Source organism: Choloepus didactylus, chromosome 18 (assembly GCF_015220235.1).
Source record: "Choloepus didactylus isolate mChoDid1 chromosome 18, mChoDid1.pri, whole genome shotgun sequence".
Classification (NCBI taxonomy): domain Eukaryota; kingdom Metazoa; phylum Chordata; class Mammalia; order Pilosa; family Megalonychidae; genus Choloepus; species Choloepus didactylus.
Window position 1 is genome coordinate 6561677 of NC_051324.1, and position 19844 is coordinate 6581520.

Here is a 19844-nt window from a genome sequence, read left to right on the forward strand (position 1 = left end):
ATTTAGATAATTGAACAGAATCTCAACGTCCTTTTACAACTGGCAGGAACGAAACATCAGCCACAACCTGGAGTGCCCAAGAGCTCACCTTCTGGTTTAGCCAATCGTTGTTCTTTTCAACACACCATCTCATTTTAAACCAACCTCCAAATCCAAGACTCTCCTCCTCTCTGAGGCTACTGTATACCTATCTGCAGAGCATGTTGCCAACCTCCTTTCACGGCCTCTGCAAGCCAGCAGCAGACATAGAGGAGGGTCCCCGAGTTCCAGATGTACAACTGACCCTCCAGGCTGCAAACCACCAGAATCAGAGTGAAGAGGGGGTCCCAGGACCCCACATGTTCCCAGCAAAATCCCCCTCCATCTCCCCACACCACTCCAATAGCCTCCCTACCCAGTCTGCCTTGGGAGGCCAGGCTGCCCTTTAGTCCTGTTGAACGCAGTCATTGCAAGAAGCCATCCCTCATCACCACGTCACTCTGGGCATTGTTTAACCTGACTCCATCTCTCACACTTCCCCACTTCCCTAAACATCCAACATTGCAAATTCCCTTTGTTCTGAGGCCTCCTCTGAAGTTCCCATTACCTGGTTGCTTTAAGTAAAACCTGGCTCATTCCTGAGGACAGTTTTCCCGCAGGCCTCCAAAGGGTGGGCTCATTTCTCCCCCACATTCCTCATGCCCCTGGACCTGGAGGTGGGGTCCATGCCCTCCTTGCTCCTCTTGGGTGTTCTGGCTCCTCCCAGAACCTCGACTGGAGAGCTCAAGCCTTCAGATTCCACCAGTGGGGAGCTCTCCGTGCTTCAGTCATCACGGACCTCCAGGGGGCTCCCCTGCATTCCTGAAGATTTAGTTCTTGTCTCCCCAATAATACCTCTACCAGAATCCCTGGGTATTGTAACAGCCAAGTAGATGATCTTTCTAAAATCCTGGCCACTTAGATTCCTTTCCACTCCCCATCCAATTAATCATATTGTCCCCCACTTTATCGGAGTTCAAGGGATTTAGGGGTTGACCACAAGATGGCAATAACACACAAGCTACTTCTTGGGGTGATGCTTTGACAGGCTGCACCAGAGGGGAAATCCTGCACAGCATGAGACCTCCTGAAGGCTACGGCAAGGGGTGGGGGCCCCCGAAGGAGAAGAAGGGAAGGGAGAGGGGAATCCAGGGGGCGGGGGAGCTCATGTGTGTAGGTGATGCTTCAGTCAACACAGCACAGCAGGGAGTTTCTGGGTCAGGGAACTCCAAGGGGTTGAAGCAACTTGGAGACCTTAAAACAACAAGCTTCTAGCTTACCTATGGCTAGCAGATGCTAGGGGCAGTTTTGTGGGGTATGCAAGAAAAGGTGGCTCTAAATGGTTAAAACTTGCTTGTTCATTTGAATAGGAAGTGAGATATGGTAGGTTAGTATAGGTTAGAGTGAAATAGTGACACATCCCAAAGTAATTTGGGCAGAGAATAAACATATATTTACAGGGCCCCCCTGAGGAGCTGGGGGAAAGTGTTGGACTTCCTCACCTGGACTGATGCTGATGTTGTCACAAACATTAGGACTGGAAGTTTGATGTGCTGAGCCCTCTATTGTGGGACTTGCCCTTATGAAGCTCGTTACTGCAAAGGAGAGGCTAAACTTGCATATAATTGTGCCTAAGAGTCTCCCCCTGAGTGCCTCTTTGTTGCTCAGATGTGGCCCTCTCTCTCTCTCTCTCTTTCTCTCTCTCTCTCTCTCTAGCTAAGCCAACTTGGCAGGTGATCTCGCTGCCCTGCCCCCCTACATGGGACCTGACTCCCAGGGGTGTAAATCTCCCTGGCAACGAAGGATATGACTCCCAGGGATGAATCGAGACCCGGCATCATGGGATTGATAATATCTTCTTGACCAAAAGGGGGATGCAAAATGAAACGAAATAGTTCCAGTGGCTGAGAGATTTCAAATGGAGTCGAGAGGTCACTCTGGTGGACAATCTTATGCACTATGTAGATAACACCTCTTAGGTTTTAATTTATTGCAATAGCTAGAAGTAAATACCTGAAACTATCAAACTCCAACCCAGTAGTCTGGACTCCTGAAGACAATTGCATAACAGTGTAGATTACAAGGGGTGACAGTGTGATTGTGAAAACCTTGTGGATCACACTCCCTTTATCCAGTGTATGGATGAGTAGAAAAATGGGGACAAATCTAAATGAAAAATAGGGTGGGATGGGGGGGTGGTTTGGGTGTTCTTTTTTACTTTTATTTTTTATTCTTATTCTGATTCTTTCTGATATAAGGGAAATGTTCAGAAATAGATTGTGGTGATGAATGCACAACTATATGATCGTACTGTGAACAGTTGATTGTACACCATGGATGACTGTATGGTATGTGAATATATTTCAATAAAACTGAATTTAATTTAAAAAAAAACTTGCTTATTCAGGCTATTTTTAAAGCAACTGGATGCATAAGAATTTGAGGTTGGCACTGGTGGACTTATCTATGGGTACAGGCTACTGTGAAGAAGTAAACACACCGGAACAATGCATAGGAGCCATCTTGGGCTCACGTCTCTAGCACAGAACCACCTGCTTTCACGGTCATACTCCAGACTTGGTTATTACCAATAACTGCACCCATAACCCTAATGCTTGTTTCTAATGACTCTCTCATGACTGCCACCTACCTTCCTAGATCATTCTTTTTAATTATCCCCAACTCCAACCCCACCAGGACCCAGTCCATTCATGCAATCAGCTCCCACTGCCCCTTGTCTGTCTCTTGTCCTCACCTCCCCTTTTATCTGCCATAGAGCCCATCACGATAACCACTCACCGTCATATCCCTTCGACTCCACTGCTGCTCCTCTCTCGAATTATTCCTTTCTTCACCTCTCTGAGCCTGCACCTGTGCAGCTGAACACGGCTGGAGAAAACCATCCAATCATGTTTAAATTAATGAACTCTGATCTCAAGTGGGTGCTCAGCGTTGCACAGCCATCTTACTGGATTTCCCTAATCTAGTCCTTCTCTTATGCACCTAGGGGACCCTTTAACATCATCAGCTCTTAACATCCCCCTCCACTCTACTAATGTTCTATTTTCTAATTTCTCTAGCAGAATAGAAGAAACTTTAAAAATCTTCCCTACGTTCTTGCTACCTCATGTGTCTGTACCTATTTAAACCTCCTTTCGGCCTGCCTTCCTGTTTTACGGATTAACTGTTTGTGCTCCTACAGGAAGAAAATCCTTCCACTTGACACTAGCTCTCATACGTTCTTGCTTATTTAAAGCTATCACATCCCTCCATCATTAATTTTCCCTCTCTGCTGCATCTTTCCCATCAGAATATAAAATGCTGCATTATCTCTAATTAAAAAAAAAAAAGAATCTCTCCTTACATTCACCTTTAGTTACAGTACTTTCTCTTCTTGCCTTAAAGGTAAATTCTTAAAGGAGTTGCAAACATTGAGCAGGGACAATCCCACTCCCAATCCCTCTAGAATCCACTATAACCCATCGTTCACCCCCTAACTCCCCGGAAAATGCTCATCAAGGTCACCAGTGACTTCCACCACATTGCCAAATCCAAAGGTCAGTTTCCAGTCCTTGTTTTACTTGACACAAATCCCTCCACTCCATCTTCAAACACTCTCTTCACTTAGCTTTAGGGAACCCATTCTCTGCTTTGTCCTCCCACTGCCCCACTGCCACACACATTTAGTCTCTGCTTGCTACACTTCATCTTCCCAGCCTCTATATGTCAGAGGACCCCAAGGATGAGTCCTGGAACCTTTTCCCTTCTCCAATTCTACTCATTTCATGCGTAATTTAATCCCAAACCATGCCTTTATATTTCACTTATACACAGATGACTTCCTGAACGATAGATTCCTATATACAACTCCCCACTGAGCATCTCCACTTAGATGCTAACAGGTATTTCAAACTTAACATTTCTTTAATCAAACTTTTGTTTCTGCTCCAGCAAAGCCCATTTTGCCATTTCAATAAATGCCAAATCCATCCTTTCCATTGCAGAAGCCAAAAAATCTAAGTGTCGTCTTTGAGTCCCACTTGCCTCACACCCCAAATCCCAGTGGCTCTTCCTTGAAGATGTGTCCTGAATGCACGCACGCCTCACTACTTCTACCACTCCGGCTGTGGTCCAGGCCACCGACGACGCTCCGTGGCAATGGTCTCCCTTCTTCCACCCTTGCCCCCTCTTAATTTTTTTCTGAACAGAGTGGCCACAGGGATCCTTTCAAAATGTACATCAGATTATTGCAACTCAAACATGCCAGTGGCTCTCCATTTTACATAGCGGGAAAACCCCATTATTTCTTGGGCCCACGGTTTGCCTCTCTCCCTCTCACCCACCCAACTGCAGCCACAGGGGCCTCTTTCCTGTTCTGGAACAAATGGCGTCTGGCCTCTGCCTGGGAGGCCCTTCCTCCAGGTTCACACCCTCTGTCCCTTCAGTCCCGCGGTCAAATGTCACCGAATCAGCCCTCACCTGACGACCCAACTCCCCCACCACAACTCCTTAATCCTCCTGCCCAGATGGGTTTCTTCTCTACAAAACACGCAACCATCTCACATTTTATTATTTTTTGGTTTTGGGTTTTCTGTTTTTCATTTTTTTGTCTACTGACTGCCTCTACCATGAATTGCTCCCTTACAGAAGATAGAAGGAACTTCATCCACTGCTATAGTCCCAGAGCCCAGGCCTTTGCCTGCCACCTAGTAAGTGCTCAATAAATATTTGTTGAATGAATGAATCAGGGAACAAAACTGACCACCTACTATGTGTGACAGACTCAGCTGGATACTGTGACATCATCGTGAATAAGACAACAGAGATGTGTTTACAGAGACATAGTCCCTCTCCCAGTTCCTGACCCACCCCAGCCTCCCTGTTTTTCTAAACTCCGTAATGACTGACCTGAGGGTCCTTTCCCAAGCAGTCAGGCCTCAACTATTCTGGGCTTCCAGACTGAACCAACTGTTTCTTTGTTTTATGAAAAAGAAATATGTCCCACAAGTTTTCTTATGCAAACTAATCTCAACTCACTTCCTTATAATTTCTGTTGAATCTTTAACTGACCATTTCCCAACCAAACTACCAACCCTCTCATCCAGGCCTCTGAGTGTATAGTTTGTTTTCTTCACTCCTGCTCTCCTTTGTGTAAAAGTTTAGGCTTTGCCTGCAAACTTTCCAGTAACCTCTTTGCTGGAGCACCAGCCCTATTGTTTCTTAAATCCCCTTACAATTTACTAGGTTAAGATTCAAGAGGAGAACCTGGTTTAAAAAAGTAATAACTCTGATACAAACTTGAAGAAGAAAAGGAGAAATGTAGAAGTTTTTCCATAACTGTTTCTTCTCAGCCATACTGCAGGTTTGCAACCCACACTCTGTGAGAACTCCAGAAAAATCACACCCTAAATCTAAGAGGATTCAGAAAATCTCAAATTTTAAAGCCAAGACAATGTATGTCAACTGCCACATCCCAGTGGTACAGGTAGTTTGTTGAGTCAAATATTATCATTTTTCTTATCCTAGTTGAGAAATCTTCAAAGTCTCTTTAAAATGGAAATATCCCAGCACAGTCTTTGAGAGAAGTCATCCCTTGGAATCCAACCAAAAAATGTGCCCTCCTTCAGGCCGCTTTCCTGGATTGCTTCTGAGTTTAAAAGTTCTCTCTCCTTTGTATGCCACAGACACGGAGTTTGAACACCCTGGACTCAATCACATCCTGTTTTAGCCATCCTCTTCCTCTGCATGACTTACTGTACTTTCTAAATAATAAAAGCATTAAAGGATGGAGTCATCACATTCTTAAATACCCTTCACAATACTGTCCAGCACAAACTATATTCCCAACAAATATTTAAGTGAATATAAGAAAGGAAAATGTGAGACTAAAGGAAACAGATCCCCTGATCCTCTCAGAAAAAAAAAAAAAAAAAAAAAAAACATAAAACACTCTGAATTTGGGGTTCACGGAGTGGAAATATTTTTACTACTGCTCTACCACCTTTAGTTTTTTTCAGAATCCACCGAGGTTATGCTTAGTCCATTTTATCCCAGAGACTAAATCCTATCACCACCAATTCCAGAGGACTTCTCCAAATTCATCTCATGTACTATAATTTTGCTGCAGATGTCTAAGCAGCTCAAGTGCTATAACAAGCAGCCCCCAACTGGGGAGTTTTGGAGCTCTCCAGCCCCAGGTGGCCACGGCTGAGTTCACCTTCCCTGAAGCAAGAGCAGTTATGGCTGAGGACCCAGGACAACAAGGGCTCCTGGACGTGCCAGGCGAGGGAGTGAGAGAATCCCAAGCACGAAAGAACTTGGAAAGTGACAGAATCCCCTCCCTTCTCATGCCTGAAGGCTCATCCCATTTCCCTGACTGAGTGACGCTTCTTAGAAATAGAACCTCCAAACAACACAGTGAAAGTTTGGTTCAGAAAAAAAAAATTATTTAAGATCAGAAAGACAAGTAAAGACATGACAGATTTTGATATCTCTACAGGACCTTAAAAGTCACACTGACGTTGAAGAGGTAGAGGTGTTAGGGAGAAGCACATTTCAGGGATAAGAACAGGAGAGAAGGAAGTCTGGGGGACCCATGGTAGCCTGTGTGGCTTGTGTGCAAGATTTGGAAACGAATGGAAAAAGACTTTCAATTCCACGAGTTTGCACCTTGCACTTTCCTTTCTAGGAGGTTCCCACCCAAATCTTCAAAGCTTCCACAGGCTCCCTATATGCATCTCTACATCTGTTGAAGGAGTCAGACCTCAATTTGGACTAAGAAGAGAGAATCTGGGTTAGCCTTATACAGAAAATGCTGCTGCCTCTACTAAGCCTCAGAGAACCCTTGCTTGGCTCTCCTGGTTTCCCTCCTTCCAGGCCCAGGAAGCCAGCACCGCTGCCCAGACCTGTCCAGATTACCCAGGAGGGCCCCATCCAAGTCACTGCACCACTGACGTGAGAAATCACCTAGAACCCTGGGATCTTGCAAAGAGGCTCCAGCCAATGATTGTCCTGCTTAGACCCGCCCCAAAGAGGAAACACTGATGCCAGATCTCTTGGCAGAAAGCAGGCCTCCTCATGCCCCCTGTATGGGCAGAGGGGCCATCTTCCCTCTGGAAAGAGGAGATAAAAGGTCCTTGTGGGCACCAAGGTCAGAGTTACAGTCCGAGCTGGCAACAGACAAGGCCTTCGGTGCACGCGCCAATTGGGACCCAACCTTTTCAAAGCCCACTGGGAAATCTGGCATCCTCCCCACTGGGTACCACCATCCTCCTTAGCACAATTGGTGCTACTGCACTGTTTCATAATTATTTAATCACATCTATCTCCCTTCTCAGTATGTGATTTCTTTGAGGACAGGAGCTGTCCCTTAATCTTTCTATTTGCAGCTCCTAGAGAAATGCTCAGTAAACTGAATGAATGAATGGAAGGATGAATAAATGAGCTCCCAACCTTGAGGACAGATCTCTCTTACAGTACTACCCTTTCTGACAAAGATCTCACTTTTACACCACAAACTAACTTTTCAAGTGGAAATAAATACACATGTACTTCCAACAGCTGATGCCCATTTGGTGAGCAATGCCTGAGAATCGTGCACTGGCCATTCCAAGGCAGTGATCAGGAAGCATCTGGCTCTAGAATCCTCAGGAAGTCCTGCAAGCAAATTCAAAAGGCATCCTCCTCAAGTACAGCACTTGGAACTTTAGAGGTTCTGGAAGATCTCCAACTATTATTGTTTCCTGAAGAGCCTCTTTATTTGTATGTTAAATCTTTAAAGATACTAGTATTTTATCTTATTTGATTGACTTTTCATTATCTCTTTTTTTTATCTTCTTGCTTCCTCTTCAGCACAGTAGCTAAAATGTGAGTAGCTTTTACCCAATGACGATGATGATGATGATGATGATGATGATGATGATGATGATGCAGGAGGAAGAGGAGAAGGAGGAGGAGGACAACAACAACTAACATTTATTAAGCACTTAGCACAGGCCCAGCATTCTGTTAAGTGTGGGAGATTAATTAATTTGCCCAGGATCATACAGCTAGTAAAGAATGGGTTCTCATATAGTTTAGCGTTCAAAATTTTTCCAGGGCAGACTTCCTAGGCCAGATGGACAGTTTCCCTTTAGCTGATAGAGTCCCGTACGACAAGTTTATGTCCATCCCTTACATAAAAACACACCATTAACTAGTACAGCACAGAGCACTGGTTAGCAATGAGTTGTGGAGTCAGATAGCCCTGGGTTCAAGACCTGGCTTGTCATTTAACAGCCTGTTAGTCTCTGAGATGCCATTTCTTCATCTGTACAATAAAAATTTAAATAAGAACTCATTGTGATGATTGAATGAGACAATATATGGAAAGTACTTGGCAGATAAAAAATTATTTCAAGTTAACCATTAACTGTATTCTTACTGGTGCCTGCATATATGAGGAATATCACTTTGGGGTCTGAAAAAAGAAAATCTCATGGGTCCAGCTTCTAGAATTTAGGCAAGTGGATAATATCAAGATACTGGTCAATGAAAAGCCTCAGTGTTTCCAGAGCGGGGGACAGCACTATCTGCTATGGGTCTGGTGATATAATTTGTAGCATCCAAAATGGGACTCATTGAATTCTCTCTATTACATCAGAAGGCAGTCAAACAAACAGGCCCCCTACACCACCCAAGTCCAGGGGGGCATGGTTCTCAGATGGAGCACACGCTGTGGCAGCCTATGTGAATGGCACCTGCTGGACTTATGCAACGTGGTGGGGCTGCCAACAAAGCTTCAAGTACCTCCTTCTGCAGCTCATCTGTCCCCCAAGGGCTGATCATCTTGGGGAAAGTAAGGCAGATCAAAAACTGGGATCTGAATCCCAACTTCTCTGCTGACTAGCTGTCTGGATCTGACCAGGTTCTCTACCTTCTCTGAGCCTTGAATTACTCATCTATACAACAAAGATTGACACAATCATCACAGAAGGGGTTGGGAGTAAGTGAAATGACTATGTAGGATGACCAATAAAAGTCTATTATTACCAATACCAATGATTCTGTAAGAATATTATTTTGTATCATTTGTTGCTCCATTTTTCAATGCAAGATCCATTACCCAGAAGGATTCTAACTCTAAATAATGCTGAGCTCAAAGTAGGTCTTGTGGACAGACAGTACACGATGGCGTTGGTGAATGGCATCTTTATAAGATTCCATCTTTCCCCACAACAAAGGTGTCCTTTTAATTACAAAGTCATCTAGAGTGTGTCCTGCAATCAAGTTCCTCTAATATAAGACATAGAGTCATATTATCTCTCTGTTCCCTCCTGAGCCATTTGAGCAAAGAAGACAAGCTCCTTGGGAATTCTGCAACACCTAAGTGGATGTCACTATCAGTGACCCCACCACTTTCAGGCTTCCCATCAACCTGGATCAGAAGTACCTTCACAAATAAAAGTGCCAGTATGCAACTCTGCCTACCTCCTCAGTGGCAAGTGGTCTCATATCAAAGGGGACCGCAAGAATATCCAAGTCCCAAGGACAAGTCCTCAACCAAACATCTCATCCATGTCCTCTGGTTTCTTCAGGCGCCTGATCTTTCTGCTCCTCTCTGTGTGTATTGCTAACATACCCCTCAAATGAAAAACAGCCTCATTTTTTCCATTACAATCTTAGCTACATGACTGAAGGAGCACATGAAAAGGACAACAAATGTTCAGAAAAAACATGACTTATATTCAAACTCAGCTTCCAAAATCACCCTACGAAAATGTCACTGCAGATGACACTCTCGGGGGATGTTTCCCGGACTTGTGGGCTTAGATTTTTCCAGAGGTACAAGTGCTCCCTTATTCCTTTCAGAATTGTTTGCATTTACTTTCTGGGGGAGTAGAAAATTTTGCATAGAACTCTTCCTTATGCACAGATTCATAAATCATATTGAGAGGTTAAATCTGTGTAGTTACATGTGAACACCTTATTTTAAAACATTTTTCATAACAGTTTTTATTTTTACAAGAAAAAACTCTAAAAAGTAGAATATGTGTTGCTGCTGCTGCTGCTGCTAGCAGTTCATTTTCTGGCTTTTCTTCTCAAAATTGTTACATCTCTATTCTTTATCCATATGTAAAAGAAAATTAAGAGATGTTCATCAGAATATACCCTATGAGATTGATTATGGAAAGTATTTCAGTATTCTGTACTAGAATCTCTGTCATTAAAATGGAATCTAGGTATGGGTTGCTACTGACCCTCACTTCATAACTTCTGGTTTGTAATTTTAGCACTTATCAGGGTCTAGTATTCTGCCAAGCAAGGTCTTGTAACTGGGTACACTGCCACCAAGTGGCAGTAAATGCCATGCTCACATTAAGATAAACCCAATTTGTGCCTGAGATTTAACAGCCCATCTATCAAATATATAAACCAGAAGTTATCTGCCTTTGAATAGAAAAAAAAAAAAGACTTTTTATGAAAACAGTTGAAGATTAATAAACATGTTTTCAAGGTAATTTAAAGAGATTTGAGAAACAAATGAATATGCATGGTAACCATTCTCATTTAACTCATCACAATTGTTGAACACCTACTGTTTATAAAGAAAGGTCCCCAAACAAGCGCAATCACAGTCTGTGCCCTTTAGTAACAGATCAGACACATACACAAATAACTGATTCAGGACTCGGGAAACATTTCCCAGCACCCAGCACATGCCAGGCTCTGTCAGAATGTAAGAAGTGCTGAAAGAAAGGTACTTAGAAAATTCTATGAGAACACAGAGAAAGATGGATTGATTCAGGCTGCAAGATTCAAGAAAGGATTCTCCGAGAAGATAGAAATGTGTGCATGGCTTTGGCAAACGGGGAAGCTTTTGTAACTAAATGTGGTAGGGGAGTTCATTCTGGACAGACAAGTGATACTAGCAAAGGCAAAGAGGTAGAGATTAGGTTTAGAGAAGGTGAATAGTCTGGTTTTCCTGGTGTGGGGGAAGTGAGCCCAGAAAGGTGAGCTCAAGCAAAAACGTGGACGACTCGAATGGCCCATTCAGAAGTATGCATTGTCCGCCATATGCAATGGAGAAGCCATTTAAGCAGAGGAACGGGATGCTTTGACTGCTAATCAGTAAGAAGAATCAGCTGATGGATGGGCAAAAGAGGGGATCAGTTCTGGCTGCTTGGAGGACAAGCCAGAGGAGCTCACTCTAATTTTATACTAGGATCCAGAACTCTTGGAGAGTCTTATTTGTCTCAGAATTGTGAGAGGTGTGCAGAGATGAGACGAGAAAGCAAGAGAGAGAGGAAGGGAGGGAGGTCAAAAGGAGGGACACCTGATAAGAGGGAACTGACATGGGTCCTTCTCTGGCCCCAGCTGCCTAGTTGACAGGCAACACTTTGAACTCAGGTAGAGGCTTAGGTAGAATTCCTCAAAATTGATTCCTGAAAGATGCCAAACCCTGAACACAGAACAGCACATTTGAAACTACTTTTGAGGACTATGATCAAAAAATAGCAAGCAACATGTCATCTCAGGGCTGACAGAAAAAAAAGGAGAAAACCCATTCTCGTGGCTGCTATCCGTGACACCCTGCCTCCCAGCCGACACCCGCCACAGACCACCAGGACTACCCTCCAGAGAGAGGCTGCCTACCTTGGGCAGGAGGCGGAAGTCTCTGGAAAGCAAGGACCCCAGTCAGCCCTGGCAAAGGGGGGCAGGGGCACTCTTCCCTTTCGCAATTCCCACATGTACAGAAGCATCTCTAATTGGAGGCACACAGTCAAAAGCCAGAGAAGCCATATTTATTTTTCCCTGGGAGTCCATGAGTGGGAGAATTTTATAGAGGTTGATCGTGATAATAAAAAGGCCTTGAAGTCAAAGGCCCCTTCTCGATCTCCTCTAGTGTTCGCTCACGACGGGTGCAGTCCCAGGCGGGGAAGCCCAGCACCCCAGCCCTGCAGGAACTTCCTACTTCCATCCTGAATTCCTCACCAAAGAAGGTGACAGGGTGCCAGTAACTACGTTTTGTGGACTCTTGGCTGGAGACATCCTTGGCAGGGGAGGAAATCGGGGCACACTCCCCTTAGTGCCTTTCACAGGGTGCTTGTGTTGTGGGTCCCTGGAAGGGCTTCCAAGGAGGTGGGTCCTCCAAGAGAAATTCTCACAGAGCCCAGCTCGGAAGCATAGGACTGGGGGTCAGCATGTCCTGAACTTGGATCCACCTGGGCACAGCTGAGCCTTGGTTTCTTCACCTGCAAAAATGGGGGCGTGAATACTCCATTTCAGGGGAGCATGAGGACTACACAGGAGGGGCAGGATGTGGTGCTGGGGAGCCCCCAGTGAAGGGATGCACTTCGTGATCACTAGGGATTTACTGCATCTTCAGTGACGTCCCTGGGAAGGTGGGACTGGGGTCTGACGAGCCACACGTGCTGCCTGAGGTATGGCTGCAAAGACACCACAGGCTGGGGGTGAATTTTTGACACCTGAAATTGACTTTTCCACAAACTTGTCTGCCCTAGGTGTGTGAGCAGGGGGAGAGCACTGGTGGAGAACATCACTAATAACAATATCCCAGATTTTGCTGCCTGCCTGTGGTAGATTGAATAATGTGCCTCAACAAAGACGTGTTCTCAATTCTTACCCCCATCCCTGTAAACAGGACCTACGGAAGATGTTATTTTTACTTAAGGTATGGCCCAACGGAATTGGGGTGGGCCTTAATCTGGATTATTGGGGTTCTTTAGAAGCAGAAGAAATTCAGATGCACTCAGTCAGAGAGAGAAGGCAGAAGCTGGAAGTCAGAAGAAACCGGAAGAGAGGACACAAGAGAGAGCTCGCCATGTGACGGGAGGCCGAGATGCAAGCCAAGGAACCACAAGGAGTGCAGCAAGCCAGCGCCAGAACTCCACAGGCTTCAGGGAGAAAGCACAGCCTTGCTCACCCTTGATTCTGGGCTTCTCGCCTCTGAAACCATCAGACAATACATTCCTATGGTTTAAGCTAACCCACTGTGCGCGATCTGTCACAGCAGCCTGGCAAACTAAGACACTGCCTTATCTCCTTTTGTACCTCAAGGCCGCTGCAGGGCCTACACAGGGCTTCTGTACATCTGGCTCTCCCCAATTTAAGTGTTTCTGGGAGTTCCCTATGGGTGTCCCCCATGTGACACACAAGTCCAGTCAGGTAACCCCTGACACCTGCCATTCTCCCCCTCCCCTCTCAGAGGCATCTGTTGCTGACACTTCCATTGTTCAAAACCGCACGAAGGGACCTGTCTTAGTTTTCTAGGGCTGCGGTAACGAAGTTCCAAAACCTGGGCGGCCGGAAATGACAGAAACATGTTGTTTCACAGTCCGGAGGTTTGAGGTCTGAAATCCAGATATCAGCAGGGCTATGCTCTCCCTGCAGTCTGTAAGGAGAATCCTTCCTTGCCTCCTCCACCATCTAGTGTTTGCTGGCAATCCTTGGTGTTCCTTGGCTTGTGGATACATCTCTCCAAGTGCTGCCCCCTTCGACCTCACGTGGACTTCTCCTCTCTGTCTTTTCTGCCTAAGTCCAAACTTCCTCTTCTTAGGAGGACACCAGTCATATTGCATCAGGGCCCCACCCTACCCCAGTGTGACCTCATCTTAACTAATTCCATCGGCAATGACCCTATAGCCAAATACGGTCACATGCTGCGGTACTAGGGTTAGGACTTCAAAATATATTTTGGGGGGACACAGTCCAACCCGGAAGGCAACCTGACCTCTGCCCGCCATGGGGCATGCAACCAGGCTCTGCTCTCTACGCCATGCAACGAGGCTGTGCTGCACCATAAACCAGTGCTTTCCAGAGCCCACATCAAGCAGGAGACACCAAATTCTCCACAGAGGAAGGGCAAATGCTTCTAGGACAGGTTAACAGTGGCCACATGGTCTTTGACAGCCCCCGTCTCCTAACCAAGGCAGGGCTATTCCTTCTCCCCTTAAATTTGGGCTGCCTGAGACTACTCTGACCCAGGGAGTCTGTGAAAGGGACGCTACCCCGGCCTGTCACGGGACTAGCAGCGTCTGCCTCGGTCTCTTCGATCCCTGAGTGTCCACGTAAGAACTCCCACGACTTTGCTGGAGAGACCATGTGAAGAGGCCCCGGAGAGGCAGAGAGGCTCCGCTGAGCCAAGCCTTTCATCCATCCCCACCAACATTCCGGGGATGTGAAGAACCCATCTTGAACCAGACAAGCCGGGAGTGGAACACCCTTAAGGGACCCAGTGGACGCCACTTGGAGCAGAAGACTCACCCAGCCAAGCCCTGCCCAACTCCCCGACCCACAAAATCAGGAGACATTTTGCTGGTCAATGTGTTAAGCTCTGTGTTCCGGAATAGGGTGTTATGCAGCAACAGATAACTGAAACGACCCCTCTCCCTGCTCCAGTGTTCTGCCATTTCATGCAGGTAACAAAACTGTGATATTTGTGTCCTAACTTCTTTAAGACTTTAGGTGACTGAAGTTTATTTCACATCTACAACTCACAATAGAAATTCACACCACATCCCCAACCATGGGGAGACCAGGCTGGGAAATAACAGAAGTAACACAGTCTGTTCTCAGAATCATTCCATCCCTCCAACAACTGAGGGTTTATTAAAGGAAAAAAAAAAAGGGGTCCTGACCCTGGTTCTCCCTTGTAATCGGTTTTCCCACAGGAGGCACCGGTGACCCTCACCCAATTACGGAGACCTGCCCCCACCAGAAACAGGCCTGAGTCCCCACAGGGAACAAACACAGATCCAGGTTACACTGCAACTTTGCTACACATGCTATTCTGTCTATTAGCAAAGGAGGACTTTTCCAACAATGCCCAAGACTTTCCCGGAGCTGCCGCCTTTCCGCTCCCCCTGTAGGTGAAGGGAGGTCCCCCTGAGGCCTCTTTCCCCCAGGATGTGCCTGGAGTCCAAGGACTTTAAAGGGTGCTGCTGGCACAGGCCAGGCCTAGGGTTTTCAATAGTTCTTGGCCCATCAGCCAAACACGTTGGAATATTGTCAGCACAGATTCTAGACCTCTCGGGGCTGTGGCTGGGGACAGCAACGGGTCAGATAAGATATGTTTGGCATTCTGCACCCTGAGAAGTGCAAAGTCCTCTTGATTCATTTCCTTCCACTTCAAGATAAATAGAGTCTGGGTATGTAAGGTTTTTTACAACACGTTAGAGTTAGTGATGCAGACACTAACAACTCAACATGAGATTCAGTGGTTTGGGGATTCAGGGTCTAAAGAATTATCACACTTAGAACATGCTGGCATCACCATGGGGCTTCTAAAGATTTATATGCTTTTCTATCAAGCCAGTGCATGCTCACAGGAAGGCCATCAATCCACAATGACAAAGACACACACCAGCTGCAAGATAATACTCAGGGACAAAAGGAATGACGTTGTTTTTACTGATGTCACTTAAATAATAAAGCACTTTGTAAACTGTACCATACCCTAAGTCACTCATTTCAATAATGTGGAAGGTAGCTATCACTTACCACAGATGAGAAAACAAGAGTCTAGAGAGACTGTATCTTAAATAACAAGTGACAGAGACGGAACTCAAATAAGGCTTTTCTGAAGCCACATCTGTGCTCTTTACGTTCACCTGTCTTCTTGAAGTGAACACCTTTTGTTCTTGCCTACCCAGAGTTCACATCTTCTTTGGTAGAAGGCCTTTATGGTGCCCTGGGGAACCAGCCCTTCCCCTGAGCATGTGGTCTTGATGGGAATGTCAATCAAAGCGCCTGCCCTCCCCCAGGGCAGGTATCCCCATCCTTGCAATCTGGCTCATGGATGAAGACAGACAAGCAGAGAAAATACTGGAGCAGAACTATGCCAATATATCACAGCACACAGCCCTTTCAGAAGCATAGGAATCACTTTTTCTTCCACATGAGCTATTCCATAATCATTCAACGATTCTTTTCTGTTTAAATTAGCCATTTGGGTTTTGTTGCTTACAACTAAAGAATCCTGACACTGAGTCCCAGTCAAAAGTAGAATTCATTTCTGTAAATGCTGCTTTAATCTCTAATATGAGAGTAGAGTGGACAATGGGTTTTCCACTGATCATAATGCAGCGGGAGGGTAGATGGGGTTTTGTTCTGTTGCCCTAGAATCGACAGCCAGGACCCAAAGCTGGGGACAAAGAAGTATTAAGTATCTTACATTCTAAAAAGAATGAATAACGAGGGCCGGAACCCTCCCTCGTGACTTACTAAGAGGCACAAAACTGGCCTTGCTCCCTGATCCTCCCCATCCCACTCCTTTTAAAATGAAAAGGAGAAGGGAAAGAAAGTGAGTTACAGACATCGGCTGTCAGTCTTGTGATAGGCAGTGGCTTCCCCTTTCCTTCCCAAGATAAGCTCTTACAGTGATGATGGAGGCCTGCAGGAAGCGGGACTGGCATTCAACTCTTCAGTGGGAGATCTCCATCCTTCAAGGACTTGCTAACTGTGAATTTTTCTAAACAGGAGAAAAGAGAACTGGAGGGAAAAGGGAGCTTTAGAGGGGGCCATGCAGCAGCCTTCAGTCCTCTCTTTGGCATGGCCGGGAAGCATGAGTTTCCCATGGGTCACGCGGACCCTGTGGAATGTGGCTGGATTCGAGCCATCTTTCCGGTACCCCACCAAGAGGGCCGCCTGCCAGGCGAGAGTGCTTTAATAATTGAGCTGACAAAGAATGGCTATCAGTCCAGAGCCAGAACTCCTATGTCAGGGAATTGGGCAATGGGGAGGCCCCACAGGGTCTTCCAAAGAATTCAAACAGCACCCCCAAGAGAGCTAGCGTTTGGAAACCCGCCATGCCACACAGAGCTCACAGCTGGCCATCAGGGTTAGCTAAAGAAGCAGCAGCAGCAATGGCCTTTAAAGAGACTACAATCTCGAAGACAGTTGTATAAAAATGTAGCTTATGAGGGGTGACAATGGGATTGGGAAAGCCATAAGGACCACACTCCACTTTGTCTAGTTTATGGATGGATGTGTAGAAAAATAGGGGAAGGAAACAAACAGACAAAGGTACCCAGTGTTCTTTTTTACTTCAATTGCTCTTTTTCACTCTAATTATTATTCTTGTTATTTTTGTGTGTGTGCTAATGAAGGTGTCAGGGATTGATTTAGGTGATGAATGTACAACTATGTAATGGTACTGTGAACAATCGAAAGTACGATTTGTTTTGTATGACTGCGTGGTATGTGAATATATCTCAATAAAATGATGATTAAAAAATAAATAAATAAATAAAGAGACTACAAATGTGGCCAGCTAAAGGAAATGGGATTTTCTTTGATGATAGGGGGACCAGGGATCTGGGATGAGCAGGGGGACAAGTAGGGGGTTTTTAAAAGGCTGGGAGGGGCACGAAAGGACCTTCTGGGGAGTCTTCTATTCTTGATCTGGTTTACATGAGTGTGGCAGGAAAACTCAATAAGCACAGTATTATTTGTGCATATTTCTATATGTGTGCTATACTCCAATTAAAAATCTACTTTAAAAAAAAAGGATGCTCCTAAAACTCAACAACAAAAAGACAAACAACTCAATTAAAAAAGGAGCGAAGGACTTGAATAGGCATCTCTCCAAGGAAAATATACAAATGGCCAAAAAGCACCTGAAAATACATTCAATATCATTAGCCATTAGGGAAATGCAAATCAAAACCACAAATGTGATACCACTTCACACCCACCAACTTGGCTATTGCTAAATAAATAACAAGTGTTGGTGACAACGTGAAGAAATAGGAACATCATACATTGCTGGTGAGAATGTAAAATGGTGCAGCTATTGTGGAAAACAGTTTTGCAGTTCCTTAGAAAGTTAAACAAAGAATTACCAAATGACCTGGCAATTGCACATCTAGGGATATATCCTAAAGCACTGAAAACAGATACTTGTACACAAATGTTCAGAGCAACATTATTCACAATAGCCAAAAGGTGAAAACAACCCAAGTGTCTATCAACAGATGAATGGATAAACAAAATTTGATACATACACATAATGGAATGAATTTCTGATACATGCTACAACATGGATGAATCTTGAAGACATATTTTGAGTGAAATAAGCAGACACGTAAGGACAAAAATTGTATAATTCCACTTATATGAAATACCTAGAATAAGCAGATACATAGAGACAGAAAGTGGAATGCAGGTTTCCAGAGGCTTGGCAAGGGGTAGGAGGTAGTCAATGCTTAATGGGTATGGAGTTTCTGTTGGAGTGATGAAAAAGTTTTTGGTAATAAATGGTGTCGATGGTAGCACAATATTGTGAATGTAATTAATATCGCTAATTATACATATGAAAGTGGTTAAAATGGGAAATTTTGTATTGTATATATTACCACAATAAAAAAATTTTTTTAAAGAAGTGGAAACACCCAGAATATCAACACTGCTCCAGGACAGTCTTTCTTTTACTCTCTTTGTATCTCTGACACCCTCCTCAAATACAAAACACGGGAATCATTTCCTTTAATCTTGTAAGGTGGGTCTTTCCTCAGCTTTGGGAAGTTTCTTCATGAACGTGAACTGATCAGCACTCACCTGAAGCCTCAAGGGAGACCCTCTGCAAATCTCAGGAGCTTTCTCTCTGCGCAGCTCTCTCCTCTCTGGTAGCCGTATCCTGTGAGAGATGGGAGTGTGGGAACGGTTGCCTTGGCGTTCCCACGCTCCCATCTCTGTCTCCTCAATGAGGAAGAGGAAGTGATGTCATCAAGACGGCGGTATAAGATGTGCTGATAAGCGGTCCCCCTTAGAAACAGCCAATGACAGGCAGAATTAACTTTCTCAAAACTCTGGAAGAAGATCAAGACTAGAGACCAACTCAAGGAACACTGAATCAGAAAAAAAAAAAAAAAAAAAAAACACTAAAAATGGTAGGAGAGCCCCAGACAAACTTACTGGTCTGAGCCCCTCCCCCAGACTCAGCTCTACGAGGCATCTGTATGACTCACAGCAGCTTGGCAACCCCAGTGCAATCAAGCGAAGGTCCCTAAGGTCCTACCCACAGCTGCCTCTGGGCCGCAGTGAGGATGTCTGCAGTCTATTACTGGTGCACCTAAATGAAAATATCAGATGTCTTTGTACATAGACTCCAACTGGCTCTGTGGAAGACAGACTCAGGGCACAGATTTGGGTCCCCTAACCCAAAAGTCACTGCCCAGAAAGGCAAGCAGAGCTGTTGAACTGTAGTGTGGAGCCAGTGCTGAAAGCTGAAGTGGAAAGACAGATCAGAGTGAAGAGTAGAGCTGAGCTGATCACAACTGCCAGAGAGTACAAACTGTAATAAAAATGAAGAGCACAGCCAAGGGCCCGGGGAGGAGAAGCTGGGGAGAGAAACTCCTTTCTTGGAAGGTAGACAATTGCATATACCGGAGAATTCCTGAAAGTTACTACGCATTTCCAGGGTGAGAGGCAGTCTCAGAGAAACCTGAGAACAACTGAACTGTTAACCATGGGCTTTTATATAGGTTCAGTTTACACTGGGTGAGGCATTGAAGAAGAGACTTAACACACAGCCAATCTACACCAAACCCTTAAGTAAGAGGGAGAAATCTGACTTCCAGAGTTAGCACATCAAAATAATCAATTGCCCAGACTTTAACAAAGAATCACAAGACATACAAAGAAACAGGAAGAGATGGTCCATTCAAAGAAACAAAATAAAACAACAGAAGAAGCATAGATATTGGAATGACTAATCACAGACACTGTAGGTTCTCCTAAATAAGTTGAGTGAGCTAAAGCAAAACATGAATGTAGAACTAAAGAAATTAAGAAGACGATGCATGGACAAAAGGAGGAATTAGAAA